This window comes from Tachypleus tridentatus, chromosome 9, assembly GCF_004210375.1.
Source record: "Tachypleus tridentatus isolate NWPU-2018 chromosome 9, ASM421037v1, whole genome shotgun sequence".
Lineage (NCBI taxonomy): Eukaryota > Metazoa > Arthropoda > Merostomata > Xiphosura > Limulidae > Tachypleus > Tachypleus tridentatus.
The window spans coordinates 63,774,736-63,792,412 of record NC_134833.1 but is presented as its reverse complement, the minus strand read 5'-3'; the positions used below and the strand labels follow the sequence as shown (position 1 = coordinate 63,792,412).

At 33.6% G+C, this 17,677-nt stretch overlaps 1 long non-coding RNA gene across 2 annotated transcripts in view; it reads right to left on the bottom strand.

Annotated features, from left to right (window-relative positions):
- Positions 1-1,021: 1,021 nt before the first annotated feature.
- Positions 1,022-17,677, bottom strand: part of LOC143225316 (uncharacterized) — a 59,705-nt gene continuing 43,049 nt past the window's right edge. Inside the window, exons 3-4 of one of the 2 annotated variants that reach the window (XR_013013791.1) lie at positions 15,564-15,695; positions 1,022-1,562 (exon numbers count right to left, since the gene is read on the bottom strand). This is a non-coding gene — a long non-coding RNA (uncharacterized LOC143225316). Of the gene's footprint in view, positions 1,563-4,572; positions 7,195-15,563; positions 15,696-17,677 lie in introns of those variants that run through there. The other variant, XR_013013790.1, reaches the window with a different exon arrangement.

Genomic DNA, 17,677 nt, shown 5'->3' with positions numbered 1-17,677 from the left:
TGGAGGAAATTTGTTGATTAAGTGTTGTTTAATTTTGTTGATTTCATCGTTAAGTTTATTGGGTGAGCATAGTTTTGTGGCTGTGTTTATTTGGTTTCTTAATATATTGAGATTTTTTATTGTTTCATGTGCTGAGTTCGAGGGAATGTATAGTACAGTATGAGTGATTTTTCTGTGGATTTCTGTTTTGAGTTGTGTATCGGTTCTTGTGATCTTCAGGTTGAGAAATGTTATTTGGTTAGTTTTCTTGTGTTCAGAGGTGAACTTAATGTTGGGGTATATGGAGTTAACATGGGTGAAAAAACTAAGTGTGGGTTCACATGCTTGTCATTTTAGTTGTGAGGACGTTATAATGTGGCAGCCAACCCATTATTCGTTGGTAAAAAAGTAGCCAAGAATTGGCAGTAGATAGTGTTGATTAGCTGCCTTCCTTTTAGTCAGTTACTGCTAAATTATGGACGGTCAACGCAGATAGCCCTCGAGTAGCTTTGAGCGAAATTAAAAAAAAACCCAAGCCAATCAAAAGTTTGATACCCCTAATAGTCTGAAGTGTACAAAATGGCTAGACATATCCTAAGCATGCGTAGCTTTCTAGCTTTTTCAAATCCAGCTGATTGAGTTAATTCGATTACGTTACTTTAACTAAAATCGTCATGGTGCGAAATATTTTAATTTGTTGTACAACATTGTTTTTTATCGTTCTAAACGTCTGCCCATTTACGCTAATCAACTGTTTCATTTCCCTTTCTCCTACTGATGCAGTCTTGTGTGGTTTCGTTCTTTTTCAACGTTTATTTCACTGATCTTCTTATCTGAGTTGATTACTGATTTCCTATCTGAATTGATGACACATCTTGAGTTGACCACTGATCTTCCCATCAGAGTTGACACATATCTTCTCATATGAGTTGATCACACATCTTCCTATCTGAGTTGATCACACATCTTCCCATCTGAGTTGATCACTGATCTTCTCATCTGATCTAAGTTAATTACTTGATCTTCTCATCTGAGTTGATCACACATCTTCCCATCTGACTTGATCACTGATCTTCTCATCTAAGTTGATTACTTGATCTTCCTATCTCAGTTAATTACTTGATCTTCTTATCTGAGTTGATCACACATCTTCCTATCTGAGTTAATTACTTGATCTTCTTATCTGAGTTGATCATTGATCTTTCTATCTGAGTTGATCATTGATCTTTCTATCTGAGTTGATCACTGATTTTCCTGACTTAATTACTTGATCTTCCTATCTGAGTTGGTTACACATCTTCCTATCTGAGTTGATCACTAATCTTCCTATCTGAGTTCAGATGTGACTTGAGTTCTCTTCAGTACATCTTACCTTACTCTTCAACTGGCCAGCTATTTATATTCTTCAAATACTTTTATTTTTGGCTCAGTTAACTCCAGCTTCTTCGTGTCAACCACAGTTCATAAACCACCATCATCTTCATCACTACTTGAAACAGATGGTTATATTTTTCTTAGTTTTTTCTGTGAAACTCAGCGTCATCTCTCAAGAACGAACCTCTTCTTGTATTGAAGTTTTAGGTCTATTATGATAAAAAAGAAACGAAAACCAATGCAAAACAATACAATAAGATAACGCCTAATTTATGAGTTAATTTGTTTTTGAATTTCGCACAAAGTTACATCAGGGCTAGCCATTCCTAATCCAGCAGTTTAAGACTGGAGGGAAGGCACCTAGTCATCACCACCCACCGCCAACTCTTGGGCTACTCATTTACCAACGAAGAATGAGATTGATATTAACATTATAACTCCTCCCACGGTATGGTAGGTCGAGAGATTCGATCCAGTGACCTCCAGGTTGCAAGTCGAGCGCCCTAACCACCTGGCCATGTCGGGCCTTTTTATGAGTTGAAAGACTGTAATAAAGATATATATTTTTACGACCTGTGCCGTCCTGCAACATGATGCTATCTTTCGTTATTGTCGTTTTAAAGATGTTAGTCAATAAGTAAATCGTAATTAATTGTACATTTACAAGAAAAATCCTTAAGTATTGATATATCAGAAACCACAGTCCTGCCGACCAATCTAATTTGACAACTTTCAGTAATAGCCTAAAATAACTAGGATGTTTCCTGTACCAAGTGTATATACAGATCTGCCCTCTGGTGGCTCATCGACAGGTATAAGGGCTTATAATGCTAAAACTCCGTTTTATACACACATGTAGGCAGAGCACAAATTTTCCACTCAGTAGCTTTGCGCTCAAAAACAAACAAATATAAAGTTCCCCCTTCTAATAGATGTTATTTTATTAGCATAAAAGAAACTAGAAAGACAAACACAATTACCACTTATTCTCAAGCCTAGCTAATATTTCGCATTGATATTTATAAATATCTCATATTTAATATTACATTTAGACAATTAGAAAAACAAGCGTTCTGAAATCCAATGCAGCTTATTACTAAAAATTTCTTTCAACTTTTCTTCTGTTAAGTTGAAATTAATTTTACTCATAAAAATATTCCTACTTCTATATTAGGTTGGTGACTTTTTTATTTCTCGTAGTACATTTCAAATTCCAATTTTTTTCATTTATTTCTAACCTTACTGTTTTGCTTTCATTCGTTTTTTCTGAAGTTGCGTTGTTTGTTTCATATTTCGAATAAAAACCACAAAAAACGTTAAAACTGACTGTCGACTTAGAACGCTAGAAACTGGGTTTCGATACCCGTAGTGGACAGTGTCCACGGATAGCTTTGTGCTTAAACAATGACATTAACGACACAATTCTTACGTATCATGATGGGACAATAGTCAGTTTGTGGTCTTACATCTCTAAAATTCGGGGTACGATCCCTCCGCAGTGAACACAGAAGATAGCCCAAGAAATAAAATATTATTTTCCAACATTTAACACTTTCTTCTTACATTACTTCCTCGTTATCTGAACGTCGATGGTTCGAATATTCGTCCTACCAAAATGCTCGCCCTTTCAGAGTGGGGGCGTTATAATGTTACGGTCAATCCCATTATTCGTTAGTGAAGGAATAACCCAAGAGTTGGCTGTGGGTGATGATGACTAGCTGCTTTCCCTCTAGTCTTACACTGCTAAATTCGGAACGGTTTGCGCAGATAGCCTTCGTATAGCTTTAAAATTTAAAAAACAAACAAACATTATTTCCTAATAAATTTGAATCACTGTTTTAAAGAGACAATTTTTATAGCGTCTCATAAAACTATTACGACATCATTTTCAAAACAAGTACAAAAGAAACCTGCGAGAAACGTTTAGATAAAACCAACAGATAAGATAACATAATCGATTCGTCTTATATTTTTAAATTATTTGATATTTATTTTACATTAATAATAATTTTTTAATTTCTTACTGGAACACGAAACATAAGCCTAAAAATAATTAATTGTCGCAAAGTTTTTACTAATTCAAAGTAATTTTTTCAATATTTTCCATTAAAAACAAAATAAAATTTTGTAAATCAAAATTTAAGAAACGTGGGGGAGTGTGTTTGTTTTCTTATAGCAAAGTCACGTTGGGCTATCTACTGATTTTAGCGTTGTAAAAACTTGGAAGAAAATATTCAGTTGACACGTTGTTAGGTTTATATTAGTCATCATGTAACTGAATAACAAGAACAGGTTCATACTAAGTAAGAACTCAGTCAAAACATAACTAAAAACCATAAATAGTTTTGTATGAATGAAGAGCTGAGTCAAAACATAACTGAAAACTATAAATAGCTTATGTTAAATAAGGACTGAGTCAAAACATAACTGAAAACTATAAATAGTTTATATTAAATAAGGACTAAATCAAAACATAAGTAAATAACATGTGTATGTGTCGCTTCCTTTGGATATAAACACATTCAACACTTCACATTTAACACATGTATCACTTTGGTAAGGCCCGGCATGGCCAAGCGCGTAAGGCGCGCGACTCCTAATTCGCGGGTTCGCGCCCGCGTCGCGCCAAACATGCTCGCCCTCCCAGCCGTGGGGGTGTTATAATGTAACGGACAATCCCACTTTTCGTTGGTAAAATAGTAGCCCAGGAGTTGGCGGTGGGTGCTGATGACTAGCTGCCTTCCCTCTAGTCTTACACTGCTAAATTAGGGACGGCTAGCACAGATAGCCCTCGAGTAGCTTTGTGCGAAATTCCCAAACAAACAAACACTTTGGTAAGTACGAATTAATACTATTAACTTGAAAGACGTTAACTTACATTTTATAAGTAAAACTGGAAAGTTATTTATTAACTTTAAAATATTTCCGTATTTCAAGTTCTTGATGAAATTCTTAATTATAATTGACTAAATTATTATGAGTATGTTACACTTAGTACTAAATGTTTTTTTTTTCTCCCTGAAACTGAAAGATATAAAACTACTAAAAACAGAATACATCCATTATCAAACCACACATCAAGAAGCATATGCCTGTTACATATCTTATTAAAGGTAGTAAAGGATGTTGGATTCCCATAAATATTTTAGGAACATTATTTTAAAGACAGTTGTGATGAAGATAGGCCTTTAAAAATTACTTCAAGTCCCACGCTTTCTAAAAGTTCAAATTTTATAATGATGAATATAGAGCGTTAAAAGTTAAAGTACTTGTGGGGTTTTTTAAGATCATTTGTTACCATGACAACTAAATTGAATAATTGATTTTCTAGTATACTGAACGCATTCTGGCACGTTCTTGAAATGAAGTCTCGTGAACTTATGGTACAATGTTTGAACTCTACAAAAGATCCAAAATACGCTTGCTGTGAATATGTAAATGGTTGAAACATAATTACATGGTGTATCTAGTCGAAAGTTATTAGTTTCAGGATGAATATCTCATAACACTCAGCTGTGAAAGGGAATCTGATGAGAGTGTTTGTCTTTCTGTTGTATTGCACTCTAAGTTACAAAGTCATCATGTGTCATTTACCATTTACCCATCTCGTCTTTACCATTAAGTACGTTATTATTTATTGTAGGAAAGGACCAGATGTGTAATATGTGCAATATGAACTAAAATCGTAAACTCACTGCACATAGCCTGTAAATAAAACTTTATAAGCGTTATACACACACTGTTGAATAATAAACAAACCTACTGCAAAGTAACAAAATAGTTGAGAAAGTCGGGAAAATAAAAAAAAAAGTATTCAAGAAACCAGAAATTTGACATGACTCCCTGACTGACTAATGTTGTTGGAAAGGTATCTCTCTCTCCTATCTTAATTTTTATACAAATCTAAATACACATAAGAGAATTAAGTGACTTGGGCTAAAAGCGTTTTTCTTAATATTATTTATAACCTTGATAATAATAATAGCCATTTTGCAAAACTAATAACGACTTAACAATACACTAGTCACCATATGCTATGATGACAAGCATGCTTTGTGAGTTGCCAAGTAACATCCCTTCCTCGTATATGTGCGAGTGCACGATTGCTTATATGCATGCGCTTAGTAACCAGTCTGCAACTGTATCAGCAAGATAAGAAAAAATGCGGACTAAGTAGATTCTCCAGATCTACGTTCAAACTATGAGTTAACCTTTTAAAGCAAAGTTTTCAGTCCTGTACAACGCTAAGGTTCTGTGTTGGATATCATAACAGTTTATACCTAAGACGTAAGTCTCCTACGTGAAGAAGAGCACTACCACTGATGAAGTTTGACATGGCTTTGCTTGAGTGCTTTTATAGCGCAACTTCAAAGTTGGTACGGCTATCGTTCTGCTCATTCCCACTTCGTATTTTATCTTGAACTTTGATTCAATTATAGAACTGAATAATTTTATCAGTAGCTATTTTCTCAATACTTAAGGAATTCTAAAATGTCAAAAAAAACACGGCAGTTCTGATACTATTATTTTGGTTTACTCCTCAGATAGCTATAATGTCTCTCATAAGCGAAGTATAAGAAAATTACTGTCTTACTTCAGACATCAAACACCTACTTATGATGTCACGCATTTTGTTAGGGTCATACAACTTGATTACATTCATGTATATATATATTTATATATACATACCTTTCATTCAGTTTGAATAATTAAATAATAGGTCATTCCTTAAATAATGTCCGATTTTATGTTTAGAAAAAGAGAAAGGATTTCAAACGCTTTTAATGTTATTTAATCAATAATGTATGTTCCATTATTATTAATTACTTCCTGCCAAAAATTCACCAGCTTTTGAATGCCGCTTCTGTAAAATTCTTGGGGTTTGTAGGAAAAGATGTAGAGAAGGTAGTATTGACATCTTAATGTGTTCCAAACTTTTTCCATCAAGATATTTCTGTAAACTTCGAAATAGACAATAATCAGATGGGGCACGGTCTAGAGAATATGAAGGATGTGGACGTATTTCCCCAGTCTAGCTCTTCAATCTTTGCAGATGTGATTCTTGCTGTATGGGGCTGTGTATTATCCTGGTGTAACACAACACCTTTACGATTGATCAAAGCAGGCCTCTTTTCTTTCAGTGCAACATTTAAGCGTTCTAACTGTTGACAATAGAAGTCTGATGTAATCTTTACGCTGAGTGGGAGTAACTCAAAGTGGATCACACCAACAATGTCCCATCAAACGCTTAACAAGATTTTCCTAGGGTATTGGTCCATTTTGGGCTGCGCTTTAGCCAGTTTATCTACACTCAACCATTGTCTGCGGTGCTTAACATTTTTTTTATAATATATCCATTTTTCATCTTCAGCCACTAACCTGTGCAAAAAAGGTGAGTTACATTCATGGGAGTGCAAAGCAGTGAAAATGTCCACTCTTGCTTTAAGGTTGGCTTCTGTCAACTCATGTGGAACCCATTTTTCAAGTTTTGATGCCTTTCCAAGCTGTTGCAAATGACCTTGAACTGTTGAATGGGTTGAATTAAGCTTCTGTGCTAGTTCTTTAACTGTTACACCACAATCTTCATCACGTGCAACCAGCAGCAGGTCATCATTAACCTCAACAGGACGACCTGAACATGGCGCACCACTTAAGCTGTAATCACCCGATCTGAACTTCTTAAACCACCTTCAACATTTTTCTTCATTGAGAGACTTTGCACCTTGAATGTTTCGTGTAGTTTCTGCTGTATTATTGCTTTTTTTAAACTCGTAAAGCATTGTATGCCTAATGTGCTTCTCAGACACATCCATCTTCATAAGGGTTAATTTGATTAATGATCTGAAAAAAGTAGAGTTAAGTTACTTTCTTTTATCTGTCTGAACATTTTTATACATGTACTACTACATATTTTAGTCATTAAAGCTTTTTACAAAGACATAAATGATGATACACTTTATGTATTAAATTTTGATATTACTTATGGGATGACCTGATAGTTACAAAAAGCACACGAAGTAGGAATGGGTGACAAGATGGCCCCACATACTTTGAGGCTACACCATGTCAAAATTTATCATGTGTTATAAAGTTTTCACACCCATTTATACCTTATTTCCTTACGTTTTGGTGCTCCCATTCCTACTCTCCATTTTTTTTATTTAAAGTTCTTTAAATTGTGAATATGTAAAAGAAGCTTATTACAGATAAAAAATGACACTACACATCATACTCGAAAGTATTAGTTTATCTGTACGAATTAACTTAATAAGCCATAGATCGATTAAACAGATACCATTACTGCATGACAAGAGTCTGCGCAAAATGGAGGGAAAATAACATTTATTACGCACTTAAAAAAATATTTATAGCATTCATGTTTCCTAAGTATAAAGACAAGCGTGTTTGGTTTGAAATTTTACTTTAAACAGATAAACTTAACCAATTAGTGAAATGCTATTAATATCATAAAAACATACGTGTTTTTCTCATAAAACAAAAATCCATTCTCACTAAACACGAAGGAAACAAAGTTTTGTATTTAGTTTACTATAATACATTTTACGAGTAAAACCTTGTTGATTGAAGATAAACACAAAGCTACACAATAGACTACCTGTGTTTTGCCCATCATTGGTATCAAAACCCTGTTTCTAACATTGTAAATTTACAAGCATACCGCTATGCCACTGGGAGGCAAGTAAAAAGTAAGTGTTGTGTTGTTAGATTTTACATGTATATTACGATACAAAGATGAATTTTTAAATGTTATTGTTGTTGTATTTTAACAATAAACTACACAATGGTCTATGTATGCTCCGTCTATCACCGGAATTGAGCCCTTGCCTTAGCGTTATATATTCTTAAATTTAGCTTTGACCCACCAGGGGATGCCTACAAATGAAAAGATGGATATGTGTGTGTATATTATTAAACGCAGAATAGTTTAACTTTGTAATTTTCAATATGGAATGTGAGACGTCACTTAACTCATTGTAATCGTAGCTTAAGGTTCCAAGTTTATTTTGTGTGTGTTTTTAGCCCTTGTACTCTTGTTTATAGATTTTAATATACACTGCTGGCCAAAATCTTAAGGCCAATGAACATAAAGAAAAAATATGCATTTGCTTTGTTAGACTCAACCACTTATTTGAGTAGAGCTTCAAAAGATGAAAATAGGAAAAGGGAAAATAAAAATAAGAAATTTCTTCAGCATTTAATAGGGAAAATGTGAACACCATGAAATTAACCTAAATACTAGCTGGTCAAAAGTTTAAGACCATACTGAAACGAAACGTTAATCGGTAAACACGTAACGAAATTTAGCCATTTGTGTTCAAGCCTTAGCGTTGTCAACATCTCCCACTCTCGTCTCCTGTGTTACATTGGGTAAAAATATGACAAAGGCTAAAAAGTTGACAGGGTTTGAACGTGGCAGAATTGTCGAGCTACAAAAGCAAGGTCTCTCTCAATGTGCCATCGCTGGTGAGAGTGGGCGCAGTTAAACTGCTGTTGCAAATTTCTTAAAAGACCCTGAGGGATACGGAACGAGAATTTCAAGTGGTCGACATTGAGCAGGAGAATTCGACGGGTTGTCCGGCAAGACACCAGCTGATCGTCGAACCAGATAAAAGCCCTTACGGACGCAGAATGCAGCTCAAGAACAATAAGACGTCATCTACGAGAGAAAGGCTTTAAAAACCGTAAACGTCTTCAAAGGCCACGCCTCCTTCCACATCACGAAAAAGCTCGGTTAAAGTTTGCTGAGAAGCACCAAACATGGGGCTGAGAAAAATGGACGAAGGTTTTGTTCATTGATGAGAAAACATTTAATTTGGATGGTTTAGATGGCTTCCAACGTTTCTGGCACGATAAGGATATTCCACCGGAGACATTTTCTACACGACACAGTGGAGGAGGCTCCATCATGATCTGGGGTGCTTTCATCTTCCATGGAACAATGGAGCTGCAGATTATACAAGGGCATCAAACAGCAGCTGGCTACAATGACATGTTGGAGAGAGCATCCTTATTGACTGAAGGCCCTCGCTTGTGTAGAAATGACTAGATTTTTCAGCAGGACAACGCTGCAATCCACAATGCCCGCAGGACAAAGGACTTTATCATGGCGAATAACGTAATTCTTTTGGACCATCCAGCGTGTTCGCCCGAACTGAACCCCATTGAAAATGTTTGGGGGTAGATGGCAAGGGTGGATGACGTCTATAGAAATGGACGTCAATTTCAAACAGTGCATGATCTTTATTTTTTATTTTACATTACGTTAAGTGTGTTTTATATGGTACAGTATGTGTATTAAAATACTATTCAAAGTATAGTCTTCAAAACATTCTAAATATGACTTCAATGTAATCTTTAATAAAAATGTATATTTTGTTTTGTTTGATGTTAAGTACAGAGCTACTCAATGGGCTATGTATACAAGTTTACGAAGCAAACATTTATACATGCAGCTAATATGTATAGAAGGAAATAATCATGGATGAACCATAGATTTAATCCTTTTATTTGCCAGCAGCTCTTACTGATATTTGAATTTTTTATATCTGTCTAGTAATTACCATAGACAACACCGCAAGCACATTTCCAGAACATTCATATTCTACATATGGTGGAACAATACCAAAAGTGTGATAAATAAATACTGATTTTTATATATTTGTAGGGTGATGAGTGTTTCAGATAAGCTATTAGTATTTATGGTGTGATGTATGTATATAAATCATCATTTATCTGTAACAGGTTGACCAGCCAAAGGAAGAAAAATGTTCTTTATCGGCATTGGCAGCTATGACTACTACTACTACATCTGAAACCTGGAGGCGAAATACTGCTAACAATTCTGCACTGAATACATGGCGACAGAGACAACGATTTCATTGTGCAGACGATAGAAAAAATGGCCGTACTTCCACGTTTTAGTGAAACCGACCATTTCCAATGTCTTTATTTCATTTAAAAAAATAAGTGTATAATTATTATATAGTCATGTTTTCAAATACATAAATGATACCATGCTAAGACTTACGAGGATAAAATGTTAACGAAATTGTTTAGCATTTTTAATGTTATGTTTTTAGTACTCTAGTTGATAATTTCGTCAAATTCAGAGTTTATGTTGATAGAAAAACAATATTTTTTAAAAACAGATTTAAACATATTAAAATTGCGATATCCGTAAAATAGCATCTTTGTTTGTGATAAAACATTAATCTATAATTATAAACGAAATGATGTGTAACATCAGCCCAGTGGAACTTTGCCATAAGAAAAACACACACGTGATGATAATACAGTATAATGGTTCGAAATATAATCGGATAATTGGTGCGTTTTGTAATAGTCAGTGATGACGTTAGTTAAAGAATATAATTTCTTACAGAAGACTATCTTCGCAAGTCGTTTTTCTACTTCTAACCGTGACAACTTCGTGCAAGTTTTTAGGAACTGCTAAACTCCCTCAAAAACAAAAACAAAATCATCTGTTGCTTCCAGGAGTCAGTCAGTTCAGGAACGTGATAAAACTGCTTAGATGGAAAACTTAAGAAATGTTATTGATTCTATGATCTGAAGTAACGCCAGTAAACACCTTTATTTGATCTTTCGTACTCTGAGATAATATATCAACAGATTTACTTGTGCGAACATATTATTTTGTCCCATTTAATCTGAACATCGAGATATATAAAGCTTTGGCTTCATCTAGTTTATAATATCGCTCCAAGCGTCATAGGAAAACAAATTTCTATTTTATAGAATGCATTTACTCGTTTCTTAACGGATGAAAAAGACGGAAATTTCTCGAACGAAATTCAAAGTCGAATATATTATCCTTCTTTGTCCTTTTTTGTTTTTTTAGGAAAATCAATTAACTTCATATTTTAAAAGATGAAGTGTAGTATTCAGTTCCAGTTGATATTCCAGAGACCCTTTGAGCGTTCAGAGTGATTTGACAACTGTAGAATAAATATGGTTTTTAAATATATATAAATTACATTTGTAAGCTCTTAGTGAAAGGTCTGAAAGCTTATAATGCTATAAACCGGTTTCGAATTTTGCAGTGGGCACATCACAAATAACCCTCAGTGTAGCTTTAAGCAATAAACCAACAAAATACAATTACAAATAAAATGTATTACTTTTAAATACTGCCTCACGTGTTTACACCTTAATGGTGTTATTAAGGGCTCAAAGGTTGCATGAATAATTCTGTAACACGTTTGTTTGTTTTTAATTTCGCGCAAAGCTACTCAAGGGCTATCTGCGCTAGCCGTCCCTAATTTAGCAGTATAAGACTAGTCTTACACCTAACTAGTCATCACCATCCACCGCCAACTCTTGGGCTACTCTTTTACTGACGAATAGTGGGATTGACCATCACATTATAACTCCCCACGACTGAAAGGGCGAGAATGTTTGGTGCGCCCGGGATTCAAACCCGCGACATTCGTTTTGCGTTTCGAACGCCTTAACCAATCTGGCCATGCCGTGCCGGTATTACACATGAAGCAATTATATTATGCATGTTAAAAACAAAACACAGTATTCGATGATTAAAATAACAACAAAATGCGATGCTCCTTGGACTGAAACAGTGATCAACCATGTTAACGCTTCGATTGTTTGTCCAGATGTATGTTATTATTTTGTTATTGTTTTATATACGTAAGTTACTTACTAGGTAAATTAACAGATACTTCAAAAGTTTAATTTTGAATAATGTAGAAACATCAGTTTAGAAGAGTAAAAATTAATAGTAAAAAGCAAAAAGAAATGTATGAAATATTTTTTTTCTTTTGTCTTTCCCGTAGCTAAAATGAGTGATGAGAGCTGTTTGAAACTGCGAATTCCAGTTAGCCATACTGCGGGTTTTATTCCATAATGTACGCTTTTATGTTTTCTGTTTTATAAAATTTCAAAAATAATTTTGCTCTATCGACACTTCAAGTTGCGAGAGGATTATAAAACTTAATTTATATATATATATATATATATGTATTTGTTTGAGCTTAAATACGAAGCTATCCGTACTGTGATCAAAGGTATCACAGCCAGGTTTTTAGCGTTATGAGCCTTCAGTCATAGCCTTCACTAGAAGCATTTTTTAAAAAGAACAGTTAGAAAAATGATGATTTACTAACACTGTGAAGAAAACTACCCCCTAAATCTTATATAAATTTCTTCCAGTTCTTTGACTTAGTAATTTTTGAGTTTTTAAGCACAGACAAAATCTACCGTAATTCATTTATCAAAATCCTATTATAGAATACACAACTGGTATTATAAGTAAATATACGTGATCAATTTATTAAACAGCCTCTCAAATACTTGATGGTAAAATCTTATTATCAGTATGAATATATTTTTACGAGTAACATTTGTTTTTTCTTTCTTATTTATTTAAATTAGATATGACAAAAAAAGGGACAAGAGAGAGTTACTGGTTGTATAAAATGTATTCATACATATGAATTACATGGCTTAGTGTTTATTCACTTTTAAAAAATTGAGATTACTTTGGTCAGAAAACAACAGAGAAAAAGAAATAATACAACATGCAAACACACTTAATTTTTGTTTGTTTGTGTTTTGAAGGAAAATCATATTTGCTGCACCAACAGCGGGGAACTGAACCCATGATTTTAGAGTTGTAATTCCGCAAACTTATCACTGTCCCACCAGGAAAAAGAATGCATACCTTGGTTTTCGATGTGACCAATTGTGCGAAATAGGAATGTTACAAGTATTTATCATAGGCTGTAGTTTATTTGTGTTAAAACTTTGGTAATTTTTAAAGAAATTAAAAATTGTTACACATTTCAAAATCTCTTCTATTATTATTTGTATTTTACTTAATTGTACCATCATTAAATGAATACCATTGAACAACCTGCATATTAGAATTAACTGGAGTAAAGTTATAATGAAAATTATAAACCTATCGCAATGTGGTCGTGTAATTTACACGACCTTGTAACCTTGGTGTTAAACATACTATGACTACGAAAGTACTAAATATATCTTTATAAAATGTGGGTTTGACATGGCCAAGTGGTTAAGGCACTCAACTCGTAATCCGAGGACCACGGTTTCGAATCCTCGTCTCGCCAAACATGCCCTCTTTTTCAGCTAACTATTCTTTGGTAAAAGAGTCACCCAATCGCTGGCGGTGCGTGATGATGACTAGTTACCTTCCCTCTAGTATTACACTGTTAAGTTATGGATGGCTAGCGCAGATAGACCTCAAGTAACTTTACGTAATTTTCCAAACAAATCATAAAATGTGGTAAGTTTTCAGCAAATATTAAAAGTATTTTGTTGACAAAAATATAATTTTTAATCAAGTAGTTTTACCAAACTTTTCTCTGTGCTTCGATTGAAATATGATTTTCTTGTTACCATAAAGTGAACTATTTGTATTTAACATGTTATAAGAAAACGTGCACAACTTTTTTGTATTACCAAACTATAATTCTTTAACAAACAAAGAGATTCTTTACCATGCAGTATTTTGTTGTTTTTATAACATTTGTGAAATTTTCTTTGTTTTAGAGCATAAAGTTACACAAAGGGCTGTTTGTGTTTTACCCACCGCAAGTATCAAAACCCGATTTTTACTTTATAACTCCACTTCCATACTGCTGAGCCATCGTAGTGGGTGACAGTTCTGGAGCTACAAAATCCTGTTTATTTATGGTTAAAACAACCAATACTATATACTATTGGTCTAAATGGAATAACAGTTTTATGAACTTCAGTAATTCGTATAATATGTGAGAATGATATTTCACGGATCTTGTTCTGTTGTAGAATGACATTCTACGAATCTGGTTCTGTTGTAAGCCTAACTGTTGATATTTTTTTCTTTCTTTAATGCACTTATTAAGTCAGCAACATATTTATATAGCTACATCGCTAAAATTCGGGATACGATTTCCTAGGATGGAAAGAACTCAGCTTATTGTGTAGTTTTACTTTAAAACAACCATCATTTAACTCGAAAAGAAAGTTTTTAATGAAGTAGTAAAACTAACGTTTGAGCTTACTTTAATAAATGAATCACAAATTAATGGCTAAACTAAGTACACGCGTCACAGGTTAAAGGAGTTTGTTACTAAACATGCAAGTTGGAAGTTTTAATTGAGAATTTTATTAGCTTTCTGACAGTGTATAATTCCATCAGAATTAGCTTCCTCTTTCATTAAATTGGTCATATGTGAAACATGAAAAGATTTGGTCAGAGAACTAACTGACAAATACAAAACTTAGATTTGCATTTGTTATCTTAAGTTATTTCTTGATAATTTGAACCAACAATTGAAGTGTACTGAATCCGTAGAAGTGAATTCAGAACTCTTATGTATAGACACTGAAATTAGAAAGTAACACGTTACCGGTTAATTATATGTTAATTTTAAAAGCTTTATTCCTAATATTTAAAAAAATTAGTTATCATTATAATCCACCTGACTTTTCAGTTATATATTAAGTATTATGAAAATAAACTAGAAGATCGAAACTATGCCAATGAAACATTGTTTGCACTTAAAACTGCAAACTGTGTTTCAAGAACATATAGCGAAAGAAACGACACTGACGATATTGTCTTTTATTGCATATCAGTCTGGTAACACTCGTTCTACCTTAACTAATCAGGCACACTTGTAGTTATGTATACTAAATTAATTAAATATACTTTAGAATTATATCGGCTGAGTCTGCCATAAAAGGCATTCTTTAAAACGTGGAATCACAGAATGATATTGAAAAAACTTATAAACTAGGACTAAGCTAAAAGAAACACATAAACTAGCAAAAAATGTGACAAGCATAAAAATTCAAATTTAAAACAGCGTGTACATGCCAATTCACCAAATCAAGAACTCAGATGGACTGTAGGACATGAAACTTCGTACTTTTACATACACTCAGCATGGTTCTGATTCCTTGTTTTAGCCTTCACTCATTCATATAGATTTGAAGAATACATAAAGAAAACCTTTTAACAAAGACACAAATACACACATACAAATAAAATCATTTAACAATTAAAACTACACACTCTTTAACTTCCTCAGCTACTCTGCACAGGCTCATAAAATAATAAAAAATAAAATTCTTTAAAACTGTCGGTTTTTTAAATTAAATTAAACAAAGTTAACAATATAAGTTATGGTTTGTTCACTTACTACAGTATCAAGTTACCACTGCTGGATCTTATATTTCTAGACTCGTCTGCTCCCTTTTCTTCTTCGGTATTTCTGAAAATCGTCTGTTTATTTATCAAACTCCACCGAGGTTAGTTCAATTACTGTAGAACTCTATTTGATAAAATAAGATATACTTATTATATTTTTATCTTCTACTGTTAGTTTCCCTCTAACATATTAATCATTAAGCCTATATAACCGTTAGGCCTTTCCCTTTACTTTGGCCGAGCTTCTCGTAACTTTACTTTATTGCTTGCTATTGTCTATCTGGTGCTTATTAACATAAATCATACAGTGCTACCAAATTAAAATAATTTTCCTTCCAGAATTGTGCAAATACACTTAAAAAGAATTATTATTACTAATTTATGCTAAACATTTAATGTACTTTTAAGAATCCTCAAAATATATATACAATATTTATATACAGTTACACATACAATAATGTAGAGTTATATGGAAAGAAAACTTCAATAAAGAAAACAGTATATAACTGACATAAAACCCTTTATCCTAATAATCTTATATAACACAAAACAAACCCTATTACATGAAAAAAGTACGACAATAGAACAAAAAAACTCTTAAGTAGTTATTAATTTATGTCATAACATTACAATATAAGAACATATGTGAAGCGCAAATTATTAAAATATGAACGAACAAAGGCTGGCCCATGATTATATTTTCTGGGGAGACTACTTAAATGAATCTGGGGTATGCTTTCTTGGAAAATGTTGTATACTAAACGAATATAAGGTTTATTAGATAAAAAAATGGCAAGACTCCCTAAACCCCCACCCCTCGCATCATCCTGTGATGAGTTTTTGTTCTAATAATATATGAATATATTCACTTAAGAAGTTCTTGAGTGTAGTAATATAAACGTACCGTCAGATATTTTTCAATATAAATTTTAATCTGATTTTTGCAAATTTAATGTACATTGAGGTAAAACACTCATGTATCAATGGAAGCCGAAAATTTGAATTTGTATAATAAATTGTGACATATATTCATTGCGTTCAATCTAGGTTAATTTTATATCTTCTACAGGTTATAGGCATAGTTTTCGTTAACGTACTATTGGTATGGTGCCTGGCATGGCCAAGCGCGTAAGGCGTGCGACTCGTAATCCGAGGGTCGCGGGTTCGCGCCCGCTAAACATGCTCGCCCTCCCAGCCGTGGGGGCGTATAATGTGACGGTCAATCCCACTATTCGTTGGTAAAAGAGTAGCCCAAGAGATGGCGGTGGGTGGTGATGACTAGCTGCCTTCCCTCTAGTCTTACACTGCTAAATTAGGGACGGCTAGCACAGATAGCCCTCGAGTAGCTTTGTGCGAAATTCCAAAACAAAACAAATAAACTATTGGTATGCCTCATTCCGCTGCTATCAATCACTTGAATGCGCAAGCATTACCGACAGAATAGACATCAAGAAAAAAATTAACTTGTAACACTAACAATGGCCTGACTGTAATATGTAAAGGAAACGTTGAAGAATCCAAAACTCTTTCAAGCTTGTTATAGGTGAGTTATAACAGGTAATGACAAAGTTGTTTATTTTTGTGACAAGCTTTCGACTGTCGTATCTTAGTTGTTGTTGTTTTTTTATGCTGTTAATGTCAGAATGTTTTATATGTAACAGTTAAGTAAAAACAGCCTCTCGGTAAAAGACTAATTCACCAGACATTAGGGGTATACTGTAATGTCAGCTGAATATTATTTGCTTCCTGGATCTTAGCAACCATTTTCTTTTTATCGTTATGTGCCAGTAGCTAGGCTTATATATTAATCACGTATATAAAGAAATCGAACTATTATAATACATTATGAAAATTAAAAACAAAACATGTTACTCGAATGTACCTTCATATACATTAACCTTAATGCGCACATGAATAAAAACTATCAAAACTATTAGTTAGTACATTTTTATGTTCACTGTTTGCTATGTAGGTCTATAGCATTTCTCAGTTTGATCTAGGTTTTTCAACTAAAACGTAACTTTAGAGTTATAATTCTATGTTACGTATAAGATAATATTCCTTTTTCTAATAAAGTTAATGACAATATACCAGAATTTAATAAAT